Here is a 25169-nt window from a genome sequence, read left to right as displayed (position 1 = left end):
TTAACCTAGGCAGAACCGAAACAGGGGTAGAGAGCTTAATCAGTAGCCCTTGAGCTCAGAGGAAGGAAGACAAACATCCCCCCATCAAAACACCTGCCAGTTTGACGACAGCAGGCTATTTGAGTGTGCAGCTCTTTACTCTTATGTGTTCAGGTATATGGTGTAGTTACTGAATAGTTTTCAAATAACATACATCCATTTGTCTTTGAGGGAGCATCATACTGTTCATAAAACATTCACTGCTAGGTTTAAGAGATATAACCAAGATGAAAAGTATCTCAGGTAGCTGACTAGCTGAAGACATTACTGTAGCTTTATCATTAATATACACTGTGTCCTTGAAAATAAATTTCAGCACAGCGCTACAACAACCATAATGAAATGACCCTTCACAATAGATAGTGCTGAACAATAAACTCTGTTAGAGAGCTACACATGGCAGTTTATCTGTTCAATATCATAACTTACCACTGCCTGTTGAGTAATAAAAACACCATCTCCTTGTCACTTTTACAACATTTCAAATGCCTCAGTTCTCGTCATCTCTGAAAACCAAGCCAATGTTGGTTCTCGTTTTATTACAAGCTCAGGTGCCAACAGACCGTTCTCAATTCAGCATTTTTTTTAAAACAGGTGATCCCTGAGTTTGGAGATTTAGCGGCTCCATGTCAACCTTTCTCAGCTTGTTGTGACAGCTAACCTATGCCACTGCAACACCATACACACATCAAAGTAGCTGGAGCAACTTTCCTCTATATGCGGATTTGATCAGACACACATGGACGAGTGACGCAAGTAGGCAATTTCCTTTGAAAATCATCTTATTAGGTTTAAAATATAAACCCTTATTATGGGCTTACCATAGTGATTAAGGGTAAGACATAAACATGTTTAGGAATAATGATTGATGGTGTATTGACTCTTTATTTATATATTGTACATTTTAAACAAAAAAAGTTACATAGTGCTCCTTTAATGTGTTTTGAAGACACCTTAATATGCAATGACAGTCTGCATTCAGAAATATTGATAAATTGGTATTCATAATATAGCTGAGGCACAGTTGAGGATGATGGTATTGGTTGGCACCAGTGTTGGCAGTTCAGTGGCATTAGATTTGTTTTTCCACAAAAGTTTCATTACTGTCATTTGCTCTGCAATATATCAATATTACTAAGCAAAAATAAACATGTTATAGTTTAATTAGGGTATTTGTTGAACTATTTAATTTCAGTCACATTTAATTAGGTTTGAAGAACATTTAAAGTTGTGAAGTTACAGCAGTGCTGTATCTGTTGTATCATTAGATTTTAATGTTAAAGCTGAAATGATTATATATATATATATATATATAGGTAGTTTGGATTGTGCTGTACTTGAAATCTGCGATTTACATTTTATATTTCCATGATAGGCTTGAGAACTCCAGGGCCAAAGATATGAGCTGCTGTCTTTTCCAATTAAACGACATCTTGATCGTTGCAGAGAGATATCATAGAATAATTTTGTACAATTGGGCATTCATGGGATATAATAAGTGATGCTCTCTGTGATTCTGATATTATGTTCTGTTTATCGGAGATGTGATGCCTTGCAGCAAAAGGATGTGTTCAGAATGTGTGATGACTCTTATCTTACAGTACATACCCACAAACACACACACACACACACACACACACACACACACACACACACACACACACACACACACACACACACACACACACACACACACACACAGACACTCTAGGGCTGGGCAAGATGCCGAATATTCACAATATTTGCCATTCTTTTTGTACATCCATATTGAGTGATAATTTACATTTCCTAAGGACTGTGTTTTTAAACTATTTTTGCCATCTCTCATTTTCACATAAGTATTGACACTTTTGAGAGTGTTAAGACAGAGAGATATTGTGTAGGTGTTTCAGAAGCAAAAAAAGCATTTCAAAGCAGTTCAATTCAATAATTTATTTTGAGTTTATTACAATATATATATAGTAGAGAGATCAACTCAATTATGTCCTTCACAGTCCTTCATGGTAGAGGGTGGAGCTATAGAGCTACTTTTTTTTTTTTTTGCTTGTTTAACTGCTATTAGTTGTGGGTAAAAAAAATGTCTCAAGATAATTATGCACAAACCCATGTCTTTGCGACATGTCTGAAGAGTGAATTTTGCGTTTGTTTCAATGTTGGCTGTGAAGAATGTCTCTCCATCACTGTCAGTAACAGAAACAGATGGGAATTGTTTACGCAGGTCTGTCACTGGCTGTAAACACAAATAGCTCACGGCACTGAAGATCGCACTGCAGTTTTCCGTAGAACATTGATGAGAAGAACACTGTCTGTTTCAGCCCGTGTTCAAACAGTGACAGAACTCATAGCTCTCGGACAGTTATTTTAAGAGTCGTGATGTAGTTAATCGTGATGTAGGAAAGTGAGTTAACAGATGTCTCTCAATGCAAGTGTGCAGCAAGGCTACAGGCTTTTACTCATTAACTACAGGCCAGCTGATGACAGCAAAGTGCTGCATTGCCATTCTTTTTTTAAATATTGTATTTATTTGTGTGTATGCAAATATTCTTTCTCTCTGTCCTCCTGAGAGGTTCTATTTACAAGCTTGGAAGTGCAGTTGCTGTGTTTATTAACATTTAACTGATTTTGGTAAAAAATTATGAAAGAAAAAAGGAAAAAAATATGGACACATCAATTTCACTTCTATTAATTATTATTATGATTTTTTTTTCATTTACATTTGCTCCATAATGAAGAGCAAAAGAAGCTTTGTCTATGTATTTTATCACCCTATATTTTATCATCAGCCACAGATAAAGACCTGGTTAAACAATAAAGCACACAGACCTGGTAAAACACCCCAATGTGTATTATTTTTGTCAAGTTGTATTATTTTTTCATTAACAGTACCCAAAAATGCATATGAAATACATTCTAAATCAAAATATAATTATGAAAAAATACCAATTTGCTTGTGCAATGATTCTTGGATTGACATGTCCCAACTTAGAAGCCCAGAACATATGCTACAGTTCACTTTATGTGCAATATTTACTTGATATGTCTGACTGTCAGAAGTTAATGTGTAAGAAACAAAATGGTAACCTTATCATTAGCTTAACGGGTGTTTGACTGTCAACAAAGAAGCCTTCTAACAAAACATTTGTGGAGGATAAATAATACTGTGCAACACAAGCATTTGTTCTATTAACAGAGAGAACCTTGAACCATATTTTATTTATGTTGTTCAGGAACTTTAACTCATTGATTTAACACAGTGCACCCACAAAAAAATAATAAAAAAATGTAAAATTATTTGAAAATGATTGTGATGCAATCTATCTATCTATCTATCTATCTATCTATCTATCTATCTATCTATCTATCTATCTATCTATCTATCTATCTATCTATCTATCTATCTATCTATCTATCTATCTATCTATCTATCTATCTATCTGTTGTTCTATCTGTTCTTAAGTATTTTTGTCTAATTTTCCAAATTTAAATATCTAATCCTTGAAAAAAGATAGACCTATGCATTGTTGAAAGACAGTAAAAGACAGTATCTTTAATACAAGTGTATATTGCTTTTATGTACACTCGTAGATGTGTTTCACTTGTTTTAAGTATAAACAAGTTGCAAATATATATATATATATATATTTTAAATCGAAATGCATTGAATAGTGTCATTTAACTACAGCGGTTTCTGATGAGAGAACACTATGAAACCATGTTAAACTTTACGCTACCTTGCCGAGCAGCATCCACATTAACCTGCGCGCCCACAGCAAGCTGCAGACGTTGGCCCTGACCTGTGTGCCTGTGGCCTATGGGAAAGAGAGAGCCAGGCAGAGTGATTAATGGTCATGATTAGCAGGTGAAGGAATGTGCTCTTATGGCCTAGAGCATCTTACCGCATTTATCTCCTCAACTAACGTATCCTTTATGGAGGACAGCTTCCTCAAAGACTTTAAGTGACCTAGCCATGGGGAGCTGAGGAAACGTGGGTGGGATTTTTGCAATAGTATTGCAACATGGAAGCAACCCGTCGCTGGGAAACAAAGCTAACCATTTGGTGTGAGTCAAATTCCATGGGTGCCTCATTGTTTGCATATATAGTTGCCCCTGAAATGGTTTTTGCATGACACATATTCAGTGAGAAGAAATGTGGGCCATCTTTTAGATTCACAAAAACTCATTAACATGCAAAACTCGAGGCAAGATTTCACACTGATGCTTTCAGAGCGAAATAAACTCGTTTAGCTTGAGCGAAAGCAGATACGTGACCTGACCCAATCACTGCAATTGACACCAGCAGTTCGCACAAATTTTTCAACATGCATTAGCACAGAGCATGCAACGGCGTGCATTTACCAAGAAAATAAGGTCAATTTTGAGTTCATGCTAAAAACTTCGGAACATTCTGTATTTCCCTGGTACATGGTTCTATGCTGTTCAGGAAATATCTGTTTGCCAAGAAACGGTGTTCTTTTTGTAGTATTGTGTTTAAGCCTGAAAAACATGTTTTTCTTCTCATTTAGCTTCTAGGAGGAACCTCTAGTGGTTTGACACTTTCATAGAGTGCAAAGTGACAGACAACAAGAACATATTTTAAGTGGCATGTCAAAAATTTGATTTGTCACATTTTATTTGATGTGTTTTATTCAAATGGCAGAAGTGCACTGAATGTATAAACTCTCAAACTGTTGCAAACAATTCTTCAACACAAATTTACCTGCAGCAGTCTGGAAGCAGAACATTAAAGGAATAGTTCACCCAAAATAGAAAATTCTGTCATAATTTATTCACTCTTGTCTCACGTCGTTGCAAACCATTATGACTTAATTTTTGAACGCAAAATAATCTATTTTGAAAATCAGAAGGGTTCAGTGTTGTTTTACAGAAGAAAACATTTCTTGAGGGTGAGTTACTGATGACAGATTTTAATTTTAGTGTCAATATCCCTTTAAGGGAGCACTCTATTTTTGATTATGTGTTATTCTGAAAATAGGACCTACCTACACTATAAGTACATCGTGTTCGGGTTAGTTTTAACTACTGGTCATCCTGAGCATGTATGCCAGATTTTAGGAACAGATCTTTCATGTCTTGCTTCATGTTTTCTGTCTTTTGTAATAAAAACTTTAATCTGAACCTTTAACATCCACTGAACCTTTCTATTCCACAAAAGGTTCTTTATAGTGGATTTATATATAGGTTTTTTACATTTATTAAATGTCCTCCATACTGATAATGGTTATTTTAAGAACTGTTAATTTAAAGCTTCTTTGGGAACCAAAAATTTATTATAAATTAGTCCATTGCTCTGATTGAAATATTAAATCATTTTAGGGAATGGTAAAGTGCAAAATTATGGAAATGTGTAACAAGTCAAGTACTATGAAAAATGTATAATCACTGATTTAAGCATGTATCAAAATATGATCAACATACATACCTGAACTCCTGAACAACTTTAGAGACAGCTATTAGCTCTCAGTGTTTATAATAATTTGGTGTGGCGTATCCATGTTACTTGCATATTTTGACTAGCACGTATAGTTCACGTTCACCTGTGCGTGCACTTCACTGAAAATGTAAGATATATTACAGTTTTTTTTACAATCGCTATGAAAATGTTTTCAATACTTTTAACAAATGTCCTAAACTCTTAAGGCACCAACACACCTACAGCACACGATTGGCAAAACGATTAATTTCATGCTCAAAATCACAGATAGTAAACTAAACTCCAACACTAATTTTCAAAATACAACAATACTCTATCAACAATACACTATGTTTACCAAAACACGGCAAACATGTCTAAAAATCAAATAATTTTTCAAAACACTAACATATGTTCCCGTCTAACAGGAAGATTTAGTCAATCATAGCACAATGTCATAAAAACACTAACATCAGATGGAATTACAGAAACTGCATTATTTTATATGTGTCAGGTCTGCCCTTATACAACAGACAGTTTATTGTATTCATCATAGATTGCGTTTTGCACTGCATTTTCTTTTGAAGCCTCTCTACATTTTTGTTTTGTTAGGTTTAGGTATTTTGCTGTAGAAATTCAATAAAAAAGACCCATCTCAGAGTGCTTTATAGAATGTACGGTTACTGTAATGAAAAAACGAAGACAGAGACAGAATTGGTGCAATAAATAAAATAAATAAAAATAAATGTATATATTTGCATAATTCAATCAGCTGTTTCTCAGTAACAATATAATGAAATACAGGGGATATATTTGTGTTTCAATTCACAATATAAACAGCTGTTTACCTTGACTTTAGCCTGTAAGGTTAGGTTTAGAACATGGTATTATCTGTTCTGACATACAGTGTTAAAGCATTGGTAAATTTGCCAGTAAAAATACATTGTTTTGGTCTTGTTTGAGCTTGTGTGTAAAAGAAGTTCAAGCATTTTACATTTGTGTTAATTGTATGCATTTTGTGTGAAAACAACAAGAAATGTGTTAATAGTATACAGTAGCTTACACAGACCGATGTAGTGCTAACTGTGTTAAGAGTTTAGGAAATTTGTTAAAAGTATTGAAAAAATTGTCATAGCGATTGTAAAAAACTGTATTATGTTGTGGATATACTTAATTAGTCTCATATGGATGTTTGACTGAGCTAATTAAGGTGCTAGCAATGTATAATGTTTATCTACAGTATGTTTGACTGAAATCCATTTAATAATCTTCATGATGCATGTTTTTAATCTTTAATTTCATTGACAAAATGAAAAAAAAAATTCTAACTTTTAGATGATAACACTGGATGTTTCGGAGCAAAATTTGTGGGATGTTTTTGGCATAATGTCTTGAGAATGCCTTGTGCTAACACTTGAATAATAATTGAAATAATTATAAATCATCTGTGGTTCACAACTACCACCAATAATTAATTTTGGTTAGAGCAAGGTTAGGGTTAGTCCTTTCTATGAATACACATATACAGTAGTTATGGTTGATCTCACAAACATATACTATTCATATGTGTGTGTACACAGTAAACACAGGTGTAAGTAGTGTTTTTATGTGTTTGTCACTCTAGTCTTTCATTATGTAACGTCATTTCTCAATGTGCCCCAGTTACTTCATCACACCCTTATCGCACTTCATAGCTGTCTTTAGAAACTAGTCGAGAAGAGCAGCTTCATTTCACAGACACACAGTCAGACACCAATCCTGAAGTCTCTCATAACAAGTTGTTCTGTCAATCTCAATGGGTGGCTCCTGCTCGTGCATTTCATGCAGCTGAATCGATTGGGAAGAAGAAGAATTAGTTTGCGTTTAGCAATAAATAAGAGACAGATTGTTTGACAAGCGTTTGTTTATTCTTTGTGCTCAGGAGAGAATGTAGAGCCTGCAGCTGTCCAACTGCACTCTTGTGTACGTGAATATAATGCGCCAATGTTTGTATAGCACCTTATGCATGTACAAATTAGTTTCCAAAATGCATGTGATTAACCTACAAAAAAGTGATATATTATTTATATAATTTATACATTTAAAAGAACTGTTTTATTTAAATATACATTATACAATGTAATTTATTCCTGTGATGACAATGCTAAATTTTCAGCATCATTACTCCAGTCTTCAGTGTTACACGATCCTTCAGAACTTTTTCGGTCACAGTTGTTTGGATATTTTGTACAACTTTGATTGTGGTTCATCCAATTAGCATTTAAATAAAATTGTGTTTGTTTTATAATTTGTTTACTTTTCGCACTGACGTCAAACTTGTCATACTTTTTTTATGCATGCATGATTGGCACTTTTCAAATGTTTTTTTTTTTGCTAATATCATTTGCGAATATCTTGTTTTAGAATGACTGGATTGGAATGCATATAAACAGTGCATTATTTTGTGATTCATCATTTCATTTGATTCAGCGTTTAAACAGAGATTTTTTTTATTTGATTATCTTTTTGATTATATTTAATGTCCTAAAAAATAAGAATCATAGAAGTCAAATAATATTTCATTTTATTTATATACATATAATGTATTGTTCAATACATTATACACTGTTTAGCAGTGTTGCCAACTATTTTCAATCGAAAGTACCTAAAGTCTACTGAAAAAGTTGCTAAATTTCGCTAGATGATGCAATGCAGTGCCAGCAGTTTACATCTGTTTTCTCTCATAATATATTCGTATATACTTTAACTTCAATATAATATATAGACAAAAGGTCCAATAAAGCTGCTCTCATTCACGTATTTTCTTGAGATGCAGCGATTTGAACATTTTGGCCAAACCCGATAATTTTTTATATTTGAGGGCCGATAACCGATATATTGACAGATAAATCTAAATACAACTTTGTATATATGTATATATATGTATATATATATATATATATATATATATATATATATATATATATATATATATATATATAATTTTTGAGAGCCTGTTTACAAAAACAAAACATTACATTAAAAGCCATCTCCTAAGCACACAATTATAATGTTCTCATTATAATTGCATGTATCCTATATATACAGTATATATATATACATATATATATATATATATATATATATATATAGAGAGAGAGAGAGAGAGAGAGAGAGAGAGAGATAGATAGATAGATAGATAGATAGATAGATAGATAGATAGATAGATAGATAGATAGATAGATAGATAGATAGATAGATAGATAGATAGATAGATAGATAGATAGATAGACTTCACGTTGCACTTTTCGGAGAGATCTAATTTATTTAATAATCATTTGAAAACATTTCAAACAATTCAAAACCATTTTGCCGAACAGTGTACATCTGAAGCCATTATTGAGTCATGGCAAACAGTATGCCATCTGAAGCCATTCAGTCCATTATTTATCGGCTTTAGTATACCGGTCAAATTTTCTTATAGGGCCGATAACGATAACATTAAAAATAAACATATATCACCGGATACCAATATGGTCAATATATCATGCATGATGCATCCCTAATATTTTTTCGTCCAGACAAAGGAATGAGTATGTTATAGTAACTGACTACATGTTGACCAGCAATCCAAAAAGTTTAATTGTATTTATATTACATTACAAACTAATAAATAAAATTAATTTGCAAATAATGCAACAATAGCCAGATCCAATAATTATGAGCTTTAGTAACTGCAATTCTGGGTTTATAGAACTCAACAATGGAAACATTTACATCACAATATATTATAGTGAAATAATAGTGATTATATTAATTATCATTAGTAGTAGTAAACCCAGCGTCATTGAACAATCAGCTCAAGTTTAGTCGGATTTGGTATCCAACACTGCCACAGTATTTATCTGGATTTTAAAAAAGATGTGCCATACCATGTGTTTTATTTATAAATTATATGGAATTCTCTAAAATAGCTTGTGAAATACCAAGATGTGAGAAAACCATAATCATAATACAGCTCAAAGAACATGTGCTGACCTAGTGCAGTAAAGCTCCTGCTGCATACATTTACAATTTCTCTTTTATATGACTTTAGTGCGCTTGAAATGTTGCAAGGAAGACTTCTGCTGGTTGGGGAATTTATGATCATGATATTGCTGAATCATTTGTTCACAGTAGGGCTATTGGTCTTGCTGATATTTGCTGACTTGTGGTAATATGTCTGTGTTAAGAACTGAATATGGTGCTCAGATGATCCCACAGAGCGGGAGCAACAGCCCTGAGACCATACAAACATGATATGGCTGTTCTTGGTTTAGAAAGCTGGAGCTTGAGTTAATTTGGGTGGGCAGTTTATTGATTTTTTTTTTTTTTTCACACAAGCTGGATCAGGGCAGACTTACTTTGCCAATACTTTTCTTATGTGGTGGTTTACCATCAAACCTGTAAAGACGGTCAAATTGATTTCAGCTGTTGTGCTCATCGCCATTTTGTTCGCTTCAGTGTCCCACTCTCTAAGACCAGGCTGAAGTGTGTAGTATGTGAGCTGAGTGGAGCGACTGCAATTTGCTCCACTTTTAATGGGTTCTGTAATCTGTCTGAGGGTTTTTTTTTAAGTGATTTTCTTCTTTTTTTAGCACATAATGGTCAAACTTTCTGGAAAAATCATTATTATTATATCTATTTATTTAGTTAGCTAGTTAGTTAGTTATAATAAAGTAATGTAAAAACATAGTATTTTGCTTTTTTATAAACATTTTTTAAAAGATATTTAAAAAAAAAAAAAAATATATATATATATATATATATATATATATATATATAGGTTTAACCTGCTGGCCAGCCCCCTGCAAGCAATCGGACTCTTTCTTTTATTTTTTCAGAGCTGATGGCTGTCTCAGAGAAACCCATTTCAGTTATAGATATCTGTCTGGCAGTAGGGACACTTTATGTATGGTATTCCAAAAAATAGCTTACCGCACCTTTAAGTCTTCAATCTTCATGTTGTTGCCATGCAATACTCCAAAAAAAGAAGAAGACAAATCTTTATTTGTCACCACTGCACAACCAGAGCTGGTAGAGTTTGTGTCTATTACTTTAACACAACCCCAACAGAGAAAAGCACCATGAATTCTGGCTATTATACGGAACAGTCCCTCTGGAGCAACTTGGGGTTAAGTGTCTTACTCAAGGGCACAGTGATGATGGCCTCATAGTTCACTGCAGGGATCAAACCAGCCCTGGCTAATCACATGACCTTCTAAAGGCCCTGTCACATGGGTTGTGTCAAGGCTTCAACGAAAGTGTTATGCGTTGCTTTGACCTCCACGTGAAAAGAAATTGCAGGCAGTGTCATGTAAGTCTTATTTTACAAGGTTTCTAGGCAGTAAGAAAGCAGCAAATGTACCGAACACAGTAAAAACATGAATTTGAGCTTAGAATAGGCTCCTGGCAATGAGTTTGAAAAATCGCTGGACTCACTGAATGTGGGTTAATGCAATTTCTCATGAAGTTCATTATGAATTTAAGTACTGAGTTAGCATGACTTTAAAAAAAATTGAAAGACATTTTGAGGCTTTAACTATCTCTTGTAAAAATGTGACAATTTTTAAATGTTTCTTGTTGCTTTGTACTCAGAAGAGAGAATTTTAAACCATGTTATGCCAAGGACCCTCGAATATGATGATTCCTCCTAAAATATAAAGGCTATGCATTCTAATCTAATTTATATATTTATTAACATGAGTATTTATATGAATATTAAAAGTGTTAGGTAACGTAGTTGTTTAAGGAATCACGAGTAAGACGATGAGGAACTGGAAACAGGAATTTATTCAAACTAAACTCAGGAGTCACAACACACGTCATACTATAAACGAGAACGGACCAAGACTGAAAGAACTGAGGGAAACTAAACACAGAGGCCGTTTCTCAATATGCGTTCTTGTCTGTACTTGTGTTCTTGTGGACTTGTGAAACGTCATCAGTCGCTGCCCAAGTACTGTCTCAATACACAAGTTTGCATTTTGGCAAGAACGGTTAAAAATCCCGGAAGTGTTCTTGACACGCCCATTTTACCGAGGATGCATCGGTTGGTAACTTGTGTGAACTTGACGGCAGATATATCCCAGCATTCATTTCGGCATTCAAGGAAGGAGCGTGGAGCAGAAAGGCAGAACAACAGTAAGTCGTTTTTCTACAATTTCGTATGCTATTTCATCACTAAATTCACTTCTGATAGCATTTGAGGCGAGAAATATACTGTGTAGATTTCAAATATTGCCATTTTTACGAAAATTTATGGCGAATCGAAAATATGCTCAAACATTTTCGGTAGTGAAGAATCTCCATAAGCGCACGCGGGTGTAGCTAGCGAGCCAACCGGCCAGTCATGCTAAAAACCTGGCTGTTATCATCAATAATTCTTGTTATGTTTGGGTACTGAAGACGGCGCTGTGTGGGGGTATTGCGCAATACCAGCAAGAACACATCGCCTCAAACTGTCAGCAGCGTTCTGTGTGCTCGTCACCTTGTAAGTTCATACTTCCAAGAACAACTAGCAAGAGCGTTCTCCCCAAGAACACAAGTCCGTTCTTTGCATTCTTGGTTTTGAGAAACGGCCAGAGACTGATGAGTATAATGAATAGGAGACAGGTGACACGGATGAAGATAATTAACTCAACACAAGTGAAACAACTGAACAGGACTAAACCAAAATACTAGAAAAAAGGGGGAAACACAGTCACACTGTTACAAAACGTCTGTGACAGATCATTAAGTGTGATATTATAAAGACAGCATGCTGTTTCCAAATTAAATAATTGGCTAATTATAATAATTACTTTGTAATAATTACAAAGTAATAAAATATTGTACAATATTGTCATAAAATTAAATCTATTTTCTATTCACTATTAGATTATCGTTAGTTTCAATTCAAATGTATTTGTATAACACGTCACAATAAATTTCATGCCCTGAGGAAAATGTGCGAGAAAAAAGAAGAAATTAATATAACGCCAGTAGATGGCGACATTAGACTGTCTTTATAAGTAAGTCATTGAATGAATCGGTTTAGGTGCGTGGTTCAAAACAGTGACTCATACTGGAATGCGAACAAGTGACTCAACCGATTCATTCAAAAAGTGATTCGTTCAAGAACGAAACCAGTCGGTCTTAATGAGCAAGTCATTGATTCATTAACTCATTCGATTTGTTCAAAAACACTGATGCATTCAGGAACACCACGGATATGAGTTGCTTGGAGACAAGCTGTGGTTCATTCCACTGTGGCTCAGTTTGGAACCATTTTCGTTGTGACGTAACTGCCAGGAGATGTAAACAGAAGTCAGTGCCAGTTCCAGTTGGAGCGTAAGTCCCTCCCACTTGGAGCATATGCCCCGCCCAATCCCACTTGGAGCTTCTACTTGATACACTTGACGGCCAGTAGCTGTCAGTTGAGAGGCCGCCTCCTTCAAAGGAAGGTCAGACTGAACGTTTTTAAATGTGACTTTCTAGCCTACGGAGGATTGTTCTTGTCCCCTAGAAACTGTGACAGGTGTCGTTGACAAGCGTCAGTATAGTGTGTGTACTGGACTTTGTATAACAAAAAAAGTTGTATACAACTGTCGGTAACACTCAATTTTACAGTGTCCTTGTTACACGTTACATGTAGTAACTGTAGTAATAACTATAAATTACACATAATTACATGTGACTAAACCTAAACCAAACCTTAATTCTAACCCTAACCCTATAGTAAGTACATGTAGTTAATTATTATTACTCAGAACTTAAATGTATACTTACACTGAAATACGGACACCTTAAAATGAAGTGTAACCCAACTGTCTGAAAACAGAACAGGGTTCACAACCTTTCTAAATATGTTCTCGTAGGTCCATTTATGTACATAATTAAACGTATAATCTTTCTTTAAAATTGCAAATTGGAAAGATATGTCAACATTTTAATAGCTTCAAAGTTTGTTTTTTAATGTGTGTATCGTTAGATAAGTAAGTTGAAACCCAACAATACTTAAAATTGTAATCCGGCATTGTGTGCAATGAATCTTGGATAGGCTAGGCTGCGAAAGATCCACTCGTTCTATCCATTGCAGCCTAGGAAAAGAAGGCCACATTTGTAGTCTGCATTCGAAGGAAACTTAGAATTGGAACAGCCTTCGTCGCCGTGCTGTGACGCATTCGGCCCTCGAATGCTGCCTTCAAAGGATCCAGCCTCAGAATTGGGGAGCAGCTATTATTGTGTCTAAAAATGTAAGTTTCTCGATATTAACTTCTTGTTTATTGAACTGATGTATAAAAGCAATATCTCACTCGCAATTGTGCCGTTGTGATTCAATACGTGATTTAGTAGCCTACGTGAAAGATCTTTCAAAGCAACCAGAGCCATTTCCCATACTTTCATTCATATGAAGTTATTCTCTAGATATACGTGTATACATACACACCAAGACACATAAGAGGACCACTAAACACGGCTGCTTGAGCGTTGCCAGATGAGCTGAATGCTTGTATGACCCTTAACTGACTGCATCTGATTGTAAATATTCCACACACAGAACATCAGAAATGGCATTAGGGCTTTAACTGCAACCTTGAGGCTCGGAAAACGAAGTTCTTAATTAATGTGTGCACACTTAAAACGGGGCAAGCTTAGCATGCAGTGGAGTTATTGGAGTCCAAAATACGACCCGTCAAATTCAGATTGGTCTGTTGCCATGACAAGAGGACAAGTGCAGATGAGCTACATTTCAAATACCATTAAAGCTGTATTAACTCTCCTCATCGACTTCAGCAAAAAAACATGCTAATCTTGAGAGGGAAATCTTGTGGGCACTTAATTGCCTGGTACTCTGGAATGCACTGAGGACAGTTTGAACACACTTCAAGAGAAAATGAAGAAAAGACAGGTATATTACAGGTACACATTACAATCAGGCACCCAAGTGCTCATCAATCATGAAAACATTCATTGTGACTTTTTTGGAACACTTTACAATAAGGTCTCATTAGTTAACATTAGTAAATGTATTAACTAACAAACTAACAAGGAGCAATACATTTGTTGCAATATTTATTAATCTTAAGACACATTTGTTTGCCATGGCATATTCTTCATTTTGATGATCATTTTTATTATTGTATTATTGCATTATTCTGTCATTTTTACTGCGATGATGTAAAGCACATTGGTCAACAAGTGTTGTTTTAATAGTGCTATATAAATAAAAATGACATTGACATCTTTGTTAATGTTAATTAATAAAAATACAGTAATTCATTGCTTCTTCATGTTAGTCCACACTGCATCTACTAATGTTAACAAATACAACTTTTGATTTTAATGTTTCAGTAAATGTTGAAATGAACATTAACTACATTTAACAAATGCTGTAGAAGTGAGTTCATTGTTAGTTCATGTTACCTTTAGTAGTTTACTAATGTTAACTTATGAAACCTTATTGTAAAGTGTTATGACATTTTTATAACGTTTATGTGTCTTTAATTCGTAATTTCGTCTCGCGTAACCCGGTATAAAAAAGAGATATACTTTATAAAACTATACATTTCCTTCAGCAAAACTGCATTAGACTTGTTTTCAGAGGATTCAACTTATTATTATCATTCATTTTATTATTACTTTTTTGCACTTTTCGTTCTCAAGTAAACGTACTGTTTATTATGCTGATTTTTTTATCAATATCAAATTTACTTAAAAGCAAAACAAGAATGTTTACATATTTGAAAATAAATATTTATAAACGGACCCTTACGTAATAAATGACAAATGGGCCTACATGCATTTAAAGTTTTCAGTGCAGACATTTCTTTCTTTTGTTCTTTCTTTCTACCATAACTGTGCATATAAATCAGTCCCTCTAAGGATCATGATCTAATCTTGTCTGCCTCTCTGTTTTTGTCTTGGCCTCTGCTACCCAAGTGCTACAACTTTTTCCTTTAGTAACTAAATACGATTTCCTGCCTGCCAACCCTTCTCTAATTTAATAGACTAATATTGCATTGATGTGAACCTCATCTTACCACTACCTCCCAGTAAAGGTGTGTATAACAAGCATCAGAGCCCCTTACAAGGATATTGATTTTGTGATGAGTCGTCTGACTCCCGTGCTGTGAATAGTGCATGCCGTTAGACTGTCTCTCTAGTGGAATGTTGTGGGGTTTGAGTGCATAAAAATGAGGAGGGAGACGGCTCTCCATTGTGCAGAAGGGGTGCGGTTAATTCAATTGACTGCGTGCCAGTGTGCACCATCTGGGCTGGACACTGACATAACCAATTGACTGGTGTCAAAGCCACTCTCAGCTACTTTCTTATCATCGATTGGCCCTTTGTTGAGCCTGAACTAAGCTGTGTCCAAGTAATTAGGTTATGCCAGCCTCCTCTCCCCTCCCCTCGCTGAGAAGCACTGGTCAGTGTTCCTGCCAAGTCATTTGCAGCCATGGGGCTTTAATTTAATTTAACATAAAGAACGTTGCAATGAACATGAACCAACTAATCAAGATAAAATTAATAGTAGCTTGATTAATATGCTATAATTAGCTGAAATTGGGATGTTTCCTACATAAGTACAGAAAGTGCTGGCCATCAACCCAGGGTTCTCCATTTCAACAGAAAAATATGAATGCAAGGTAAAACACCATTTATCTGTTTATTTTGAAGCTCTGGTTCATATTGCTGTGATTTATTTTCATTCCATCATTTCCACCGATGGAGCAAAAATAGACAAAGTTTCTGGTAATATTGTGTCTTTTATGTAAGTACTAATTAACTACTTGTTTATTGAGTTATTAAAGCAAAATCACACTTAATCAATATTATCATAATGAATATTATTTATGTGATGTAACATTGCTGAAAGCCAGTATATATCACGTTTTATCCCAGGGATGAAGAAGGTTGGCGAAATGGACTCAAATATAACTTAATTTATTAACATTAAGAAAACTCAGGCAATCCACTAACAACAAACACAAGAGAAACAGTGTGCCATGCACAAACAATACCGGACAATGACCGTGAAAAACAGAGGGACTTAAGGTGACGAATTTAATAAAAAATATATGTTTGTTAAATTAATATCCATGACAACTGATAGTGGCAGGAAATTAGAACTACAACAAACGGAAATTAAATAAATACTAACTAAACGTGACAGAATTCCCCCCATCCGAAAGTCAGCTCCTGACGCCACAAAAGAAGAGAGGAAATAGGAATTTTATGAGGTGAGTCATAACAGTTAGTCGAAGAGGGTACCAGGGTGGTTCAGATGGCAGGGAGGCCAGATCTGTGCAAACAAAAGTAGCCCAATGGCCAGTTTAAAGTAGCCCAAAAATATCCCAATTCAATTTTCACCATCAAGCTGCCGAATTCTCCACTCAATTTGTACGTGTTTTGGGGTGTTGGAGCGTTGAAATCATACTTACGGGGATGGTCAACCCGCTGGGAAAAAAAAGACCTAATATATGCCTCATTTAGTAAAAGTTGTCTCTGAAAGACACAATCACACAAAAACAACATCATTTTTATCTTCATAGCTGATGCATCAAAGTGTTGTTCCTAATTATTCAAGTTTTATGATACATTTTAGAATGATTGACATTTCTGGAGAGTTTAGTTTTTAAGCTTCTAAATGGCTTTTCCTGAGAGTGTATCCATGGCATCAAGACATTTAAAACTGATTTATAATGTGTATTTAGTACTTTTTGGATCCTTTCTACCAAAATACAAAACTTTCACAACAAAATAGGATCACGAGGAGGATACCGTGTTTATCATTTTATATGGCCAACATGACATTGACATGTTTCACACAGTACTGTATACTGTATATCCTGGCCAGACCGGAGGTGTTACCTATTATTAACCTGTTCTGTTAGTCTGCTTTATTATCTGTGAAAACATATGGACTTTCCTCTGAGCACGTCGGCCGGATCCATAATGCATACGTTTCTTGTAGGAGAGGGAGCAAACACACATTCATAATTTACCAGCCTCAGAAATAATTCATTCAGCATTTTAGGGGTTGGATTTTGAGAGTCAGAAGACACATTTTCACACATTGGACTGAATGATGTCAGAATGTGTGACTGATTATGTAACTCCCATGAAGCAATGGTTGCTTTGTATTCTGAACACACCGTTTAATATAGCAGCATCATTGAATGTTGAGTTTGTTAGAAGAGATCAGTTGTTTTTTGGATTAAAGGATCTTCATTATTTATGAAGTAATCTTTGGAATGCTTTGGGATTCTTTCTTCTGACACTGATGTTGAAATCGGTTCATTACATCAAAGTTGCAATATGATATGTTACATCAAACACTGAATTGCTGAGGAGTTTGTGAATGGAAAGGTTACCCAGCATTCATTGCGACTGACACCAAACGGACTTAACATTAGGAATAAAACACCACAAAAATGACACATTTTGGTAATTACCTGCTGGAGTTTTGTCTAATAATGTGCCACTGTGTTTTAAATCACACAGAGACCAACTGTCTGCGCTGAACTCGTAGAGGTTTTGTTTTCAAAATTGAGCAGGGTATAAATATATTTGATCAGAGCTTGTGCATTCTGATTAATGTTTCCTACACAAAACTCTTCTTCAGTGAACACCGAAAGTAAGCTAAAAGTTCAGCATTCAGTTACAATAATTCACAAAATTAATCAATGCTGTGACATTTTGCTGAAAGCACAGACAAACTTGGGGGTCGATATTGCTATCTATGTCTAAGTTTTATTTGTTTGGTGTTGTAGATGAAGTGAATTGAGTAACTATTTATTAGTTTTACAAATGTTTGGCTTAGTTTAATCATTAATACAGTTTTGAGTTTGGACTAAAATTTGAGAAAAGCCCCAGGTTGTCAGCGACTCCAGCTATATGTCTCTTTTTTCTTTTTTTTCAAGCTCAAGCACAAATCAGTTCGACTGTATTTATAAAAAGTGATGCACACCTAATGAGGTCATTGTCTGTTTTTGTTGCCATTTTGTATTGTAAAGTTGTCATATGCTATTTTATTTTATTTTTATGCAGAATGGATGTCCATAGTATGCTCCACATCAATAGACATTGTTTTTTTTATTTATTTGTTTAGAATGGATTCCATATTTTGCTCCTCACTAATAGCCTACTATGTGTATGTTGTCATCGTATATATTACCTGTCACAGTTATGTTCTGTTTGGATGCTGTTTTCATCTTAGTTTCATTTTCATGGACTTTTAGTTTGTTATTTTCAGTCACATGTTCTCCTTTGTCTCAGTTTCCCGCCAATCATTAGTTTCTATGGACACAGATTAATCATCACATCTGCTTATCATTTAGTTCATTATCTCTGTCTATTTAAGTTCCTCTGTTTGTATCACTCATTATCCGGTCTTGTTTCATGTTCTATTGTCGTGTTGAATACATCTAGTTGTTATTAGGAAACACTTCTTCTGCTGCCTTCATCATCTTTGACCTGAGATTGTTACAATACCAAAGCTTTTATTTTATTTTTATCTTGTATTTTTTATGGTCAACAGACTTCTATGTTATGCTTTCCACTATTAGTTAGTATTCTTACCTCTTCTTTCTGTTTTAAGACAGAAAGTCTTCTCCCTGTAGCTTTACAGGAGGCCTGTGTGGTTGTTGGAATTTTGATGCACATTTTTTTTTATGCTCTTAACAGAGAAAGAGCGTCAGATACCACTGCCTGGTGTGTCATTGATCACCTTTAAGCTCGATTAGAGTGAAAAAGGAGGGTGACAGATTTAGTTTTCCACCTCAGTGGTTTTTGGACCTTGAAATGGAGAATGCTGCATTGTACAGTTCACCTAATGGTGCTATCACCTGCCTCTTCAAGTAAAAGTAATCTGCTATCAATTTAACTCTTGTTACTGCAGTCTGCAGCTCCTTTCACCGACATTCATTTTTCATTTATATTAGGGCATTTGGGAAATCTCTAAATGAAAATAGTAATCGTGATGCTAGCAATAACGGGTACAACTAATTATAGTACTGCAAGTCACTTTGTGTGAGAATTGACTGAAAAATTGCAATCAAATAAAAGCATTTAAACATAATGATGAAGAATATGGCTAAAATATCTCAGCCGACCTTGGGAAAATACTTAGTTTCATTCAAATATGCATATAATTAATAATCCAATCCTGGACAAAAATTTTATAGTGTGGTAATTAGCAGTGAGTCTACCATAGAATAAAAGAAAGCCAGTGGCTTTATGTGTAGAATACTGATAAAAAGTCACAAATCAAAAACGTTCACTGTAAAGGCGCTGAAGAGACATTTCCTCGCCTTGAACCAATTCCCCTCATAAGCGTGGAGCCTGGAGGCAAATTAAATTGACGATGCATAGTTTAACTATTTGAATGTTAAAACTGACTTTCCAAATGGACTGCGCATAAAAGGATGAGTTGTATAGGAAGGTCATTAACATTTTCTTCATGACCAGTCGTTGGAAGTCTTTCAAACACATGTGCATAAAGCAAATAGAGTGTTTTCTCATTTTATTAATGTCAAGGAGTTTCTTTTTTGTTACATAAAATTATGCACCATATGTGGAGTAAGTGTTTTTATTTTTTTTATTTTTTTTATAGTATCACATGTAGCAATCATATTACAAGCATTTGTACAACCTTTCCCTGTCTCGGTCAAACATCTATCTATCCCCTCAATTTTACATTTAACTAGCCAGTCTGAAAGAGCACTAAAATTGAAATTGCTCCATGACCTTGAGGAAAAAATACTTTGGGTCATTAAATCTGCATATGTGATCGAGGACCAATTGCGTGTTTTTTTTATTTTTTATTATTTATTTTATTTTATTTGTTTGCCGATTGTAGTTGTTGCATCTTAACAAAAATATAATTTGAAATGAGTCAATATTTCACTTTATATTCATGAATTGTAGTCCATTTCATTCAGTATTTTGTTTTGACCTGCTGCCGCCACATTGAGAGGTGTATATTATACGTATTATGTATATTGTGGCATGTATTACCTCTATACATGCCACAATACGTATATAGGATTTGTTTGAGCTTACTACCCTGCTACCCTAAACCTAGCCTTTCCAAGTGGGTAGGTTTAGATTATTTAAATCAGTTATTTATACATTTTTGTTCTTTTAAAAAAACAAATTGTATTGCATTGTTTAATATCATGTAGTACAATTTAATTGCAGTGCATCTTGCAGTGTTTTTTTTCCCGTGTTTAATTAGTCATGTTGTCATCCTTGTCCTTTGTGTACTTACTTAATCAATAAATATTTCAACATATTTCCAGTAACACAACTTTCTGAATTGTTACTTTATCCCCAAAAAAGGCTCACGGAATATGATTTATAAGCTGTTTTCCTCATGGGGACAGGAAAATGTCCTCACTAGGTCAAAGATTGAGACACACACACACACACACATGCGCGCACACACACACACACACACACACACACACACACACACACGCACACGCACACGCACACACACGCACACACACAAAAACTATTTAACTATGATAAATATTCACAGTATTGCTTTGATATTTCAGTTTTTATTTTTGGCAATAGAAATAATCCAATAGTGTAGACTTTTACAGCCATCAATAGCACATATATAAGAGTACAGGAGACATGCAGTACTCCTCATTGCTCAGTTTTAGAAGCATTTCCATCCTCACCCGGTGCTGAAACAGTTTCCTCTTTGCTCCACACTGAGTATCTTTAAGCAACATGTGGAGAAGGTAATGCAGCAGAGTGTGCAGTTTCATGGCTTATTAAAGACGCCTGCACCAAATGAAATGAAAAAGCTTTTTTCTCTGGGAAATGGTGTGAGGAGCTGCTATTGCATGGTGGGAGAGCACATTATAGGTAAGGACCGGCTGCTTAAAAAAACCTACACTGCACGACAGACAGTGTAAAGATGTGTAGCTATCATTTTCGGGTTATTTACTTTCCAAATCAATTTTCTTTGAAGTTAAGTGCCACAAAACCAAATATGCATGAAATGGGCTTCTAATCTGATAATGGATGTTTCAGATAATGAGTTTGGAAGAGATTCCGCAACCTATCGAAAGATAGAGCCGGTCAATAGAGAAATTTATCTCCCATTAAGTATCTGCCCTTTGAGTTTCACTTACGCCCACAACAAACACACGAGTCATACCGCGAAATGCAATTGCCAGGAAACAAACCTCTGGGATGGATCTGTCAATTTGCATTCATTTCTTCCTCGCCAGCTGAAGCTCTCCGTGAGTCAGCTAAATATTTCCTCTCTTTATTGCTCATAATGTCGTGCTGCTTGGATTACTCATCGCAGACACGATGGCATTAGGCTGGAGTTTCGTGGACCTCACCTCTGTTGATTTCCCCTGAGGCCACGGTTGAACTTTAATGACTGAATGGGGAAAGAGCTCAAAGATTTTAAACCTGAACCGTTCGGGAGGCTTTTAACGAGGCAGAGAGACAAACGTCAAGCTTACGAGAATGCTTTTGACTGGGCTAAGTAATTCTTAATGAGCTCTTTTGCCTGACGAATCCTTAAAAATGAAGGGAAAACTGAAAGAGAGAGCAAAAAAGGTTAATTGGCTAAGAAATAATGACTTCCTCCCCGGGTGAGCGCGCCGGGCTTTTAGCTTAAGCGGTTTGTTAGCTAAAGGAAACGCTGGTCTACACATTATGTCGGTAGTTGAGGTCTCTCGTGTCAGAGTGTTACATAAAAAAGAAATAAGTAATGCACATGGATGAGGCTAAGGACTCTAATATCAAAGATCCGTCTAATTAAATAACTCAAGAAATCATCACTTCCATCATTGTCACTTTTTTTGTCTTGTAAAAGGATGTGCTGATGTGCCCTTCAATTGGAATAAACTCAAGGTGAAATGGTCACCATAATTTGATTAGGTTCCTTCATCTGTCATCACGGCTGTCAATTCGATTCCCCTTTGCTCAGCCGCGCCAGGATTCCCCGGCGCTGATGAGACCTGAATCTCAATATTGTTTCTAGCTATGTAATGGCTTTGCTATGAACTGCGTGTTCGCATGCTACATCAAAAGCTTTGTTAGCTCCCATGGAGACTGAAGGCCAAGTGGAATACTGCAGTGCCATCCAGATCAAATTAAGACAACACACTCCTTTAGCCTCGTAGAGTTTTACTTTAATGAGGCTGTTCTTGTAGTCAATTTCAGCTCTCCTTGATTCAATTACCTTGGAACTGTATTTAACAGTCACATGGTGCAACTGCATGGGATAAATCATGGTGGCATGCCGTAAGCAATCACGCTTCTGGGTTATGTGGACAATAATCTTTTTGTGATGACATTGAGCAGAGCAGTAGTTGTAATGCATTTTAAATAATATAGTGGTATTGTAATGTCAGCATTAACATTGCTGCGTCTGTCTGGACCAGGCCTGTCCCAATACCCACAGTTGCGTTTTTGATCTCTTGAAAGCGAATGTACGCTTTGGAATGTTGGAAAAATGCCACAGCACATTAGGGTTGTGCTCAGAATAACGATACAACGATACATTGTCATGAACTCCTGACGATGCGCATATCGATACTGTTGTGCTTTTGAATGTAGCCAATTCAGGGCTCGAATTTCGTCACAGGATTGTGGGTATTGCGCATAATTTTAATAATTCCCGCTGGTATCCCACTTATAATCCGGGAATTTGCCGCAAACATTGTTTCACTTTAGCATGTAGGTTTTATCTGTAAATGAATCCACACAGATTATAAAATTCAGATCAGTCATTTTAAAAGCATCAGTGTTCAGCGGTACTGCATCTTCTCTCTCTCGTCTCTCAAATGTGTTGCACAAGTCAAGTGTCAAGCGTGCTGCAGGCGACGATACTAGACTCTAATTTAGTCAGGACAAATATACTACCCAGTGTTATTTTACATGTGATTACTTTATTCAGTTTCTGTAATATTTCTGAATACTACCCTATTCGGTTTCACTTTATTTTGATGGTACCTTTAACACATTCTGTTGTCTATAAGTAACATTGCACCTTCATGTCTACTAACTCTCATTAGAGTATTAGTAGAGTATTAGAAGGTTAGAATAAGTTGACATGTACCTGTAGTTGCAAAGTTACTTATAGTCAGTAGATTTTCTTTTGGAGGACAATCACAATACAGAGTTTGCAGATATTAAGCAGACTGTACACTAATACTCTAATGAGAGTTAATTGACATGTAGTTGCAAAGTTACTTATTGTTAACAGAATGTTCAAAAGGGACCATCAAAATAATGTGTTACCGACTATTCAAAAACTTTTATCTTAATTCAAAGATTGAAATCAATCTCAAAAGATTACAAATGCATTAATGTGCTTAATATGTCAGGATACAAAAGGGACCATCAAAATAATGTGTTACCGACTATTCAAAAACTTTTATCTTAATTCAAAGATTGAAATCAATTTCAAAAGTTTACAAATGCATTAATGTGCTTAATATGTCAGGATTTACAGCCATAAAGCATTGTTGAGAATTACGGCTTCAGACAATTGCTTCACAAGTGTGAGTCAATACCAACACGTCAGTTTAACAGAAACGGCAATTCCCCGGTGTAAGGATACAGGCACAGAGACAGAGGTAAGTGAATCCAAACAGTTTTATTTAAAGTGACACAAGTGCAAAGGTGAGTATTCAAAGTTCAGGTGCAGATTCGGTGAAGGGCACAACATGCAGGGCAGATTACAGGTGAGCAGGTCCTCTTCAGGTTAGTTGGTGTCAAGCAATCACAGTGCATTAATACTTGTCTTTTCTCTTACAGATGCAGTCACGAGCCAGTAAACTCAGAGTGAACACCGTGAACTCAGGTGAATACCGGATCTCGGGAAACATGGATTCAGGCAGGCTTTCTGGAAACAGCGGAACAAGGATACAGAGGTTAGTAATTCACAGGTGAGTATATGTTACATCACAGGTACTGGGTGCATCAGAGACTTCGGGAGACGATGGATAATGGACTGTTCCTGTTGGAGGCTTGACCAAGACTGAGGCTGTGGTGAGTGTTTTTACGGAGCTTGCTAATGAGGCTGCTGATTGTGAGCAGGTGCAGGTGATAATACTCAGGGGAGAGTAATTGCAGGTGCGCCAAAAAGGATTCTGGGGAACCGCACAGGACGGGAAGCCTCCAGGACGGAGAAGGCAGCTCGTGGGACCAGGGCGGAACAGGCAGCGGGTATGGCCATGGTGGAGCTGTCGGACCTTTGAGCATCCAGGGCGGAGCTGTCAGACCCTCGGGCCTCCAGGGCGGAGCTGTCGGACCCTCGGGCGTTCGGGGGCGGTGAGGACCCTTCGGGTGGCCATGGCGGATATGTCTTTTCAGGTGGCAATGGTGGCACTGGGAACCTCGTCCGAGAGACCTCCGCGGCCCCCCTAGCAGGTATACTGCGCCCCCCAAAAATTTTAATGGGGAAATTGACAGGAAAGGGGGGATCCGGCAGCAAAGTGGGTCTTGGGCTGGGCAGGACCAGCGGTGAAGAGGGCTTTGAGCTAAGCAGGATCAACGGCCTCTGGCGCAGGATCAACGGCCTCTGGCGCAGGATCAACGGCCTCTGGCGCAGGATCAACGGCCTCTGGCGCAGGATCAACGGCCTCTGGCGCAGGATCAACGGCCTCTGGCGCAGGATCAACGGCCTCTGGCGCAGGATCAACGGCCTCTGGCG

This window comes from Siphateles boraxobius, unplaced genomic scaffold (assembly GCF_051911475.1).
Source record: "Siphateles boraxobius isolate OS27281-9 unplaced genomic scaffold, OSU_SipBor_1 46, whole genome shotgun sequence".
Taxonomy (NCBI): Eukaryota; Metazoa; Chordata; class Actinopteri; order Cypriniformes; family Leuciscidae; genus Siphateles; species Siphateles boraxobius.
The sequence above is the reverse complement of the archived record's forward strand: the minus strand, read 5'-3'. Positions refer to the sequence as shown.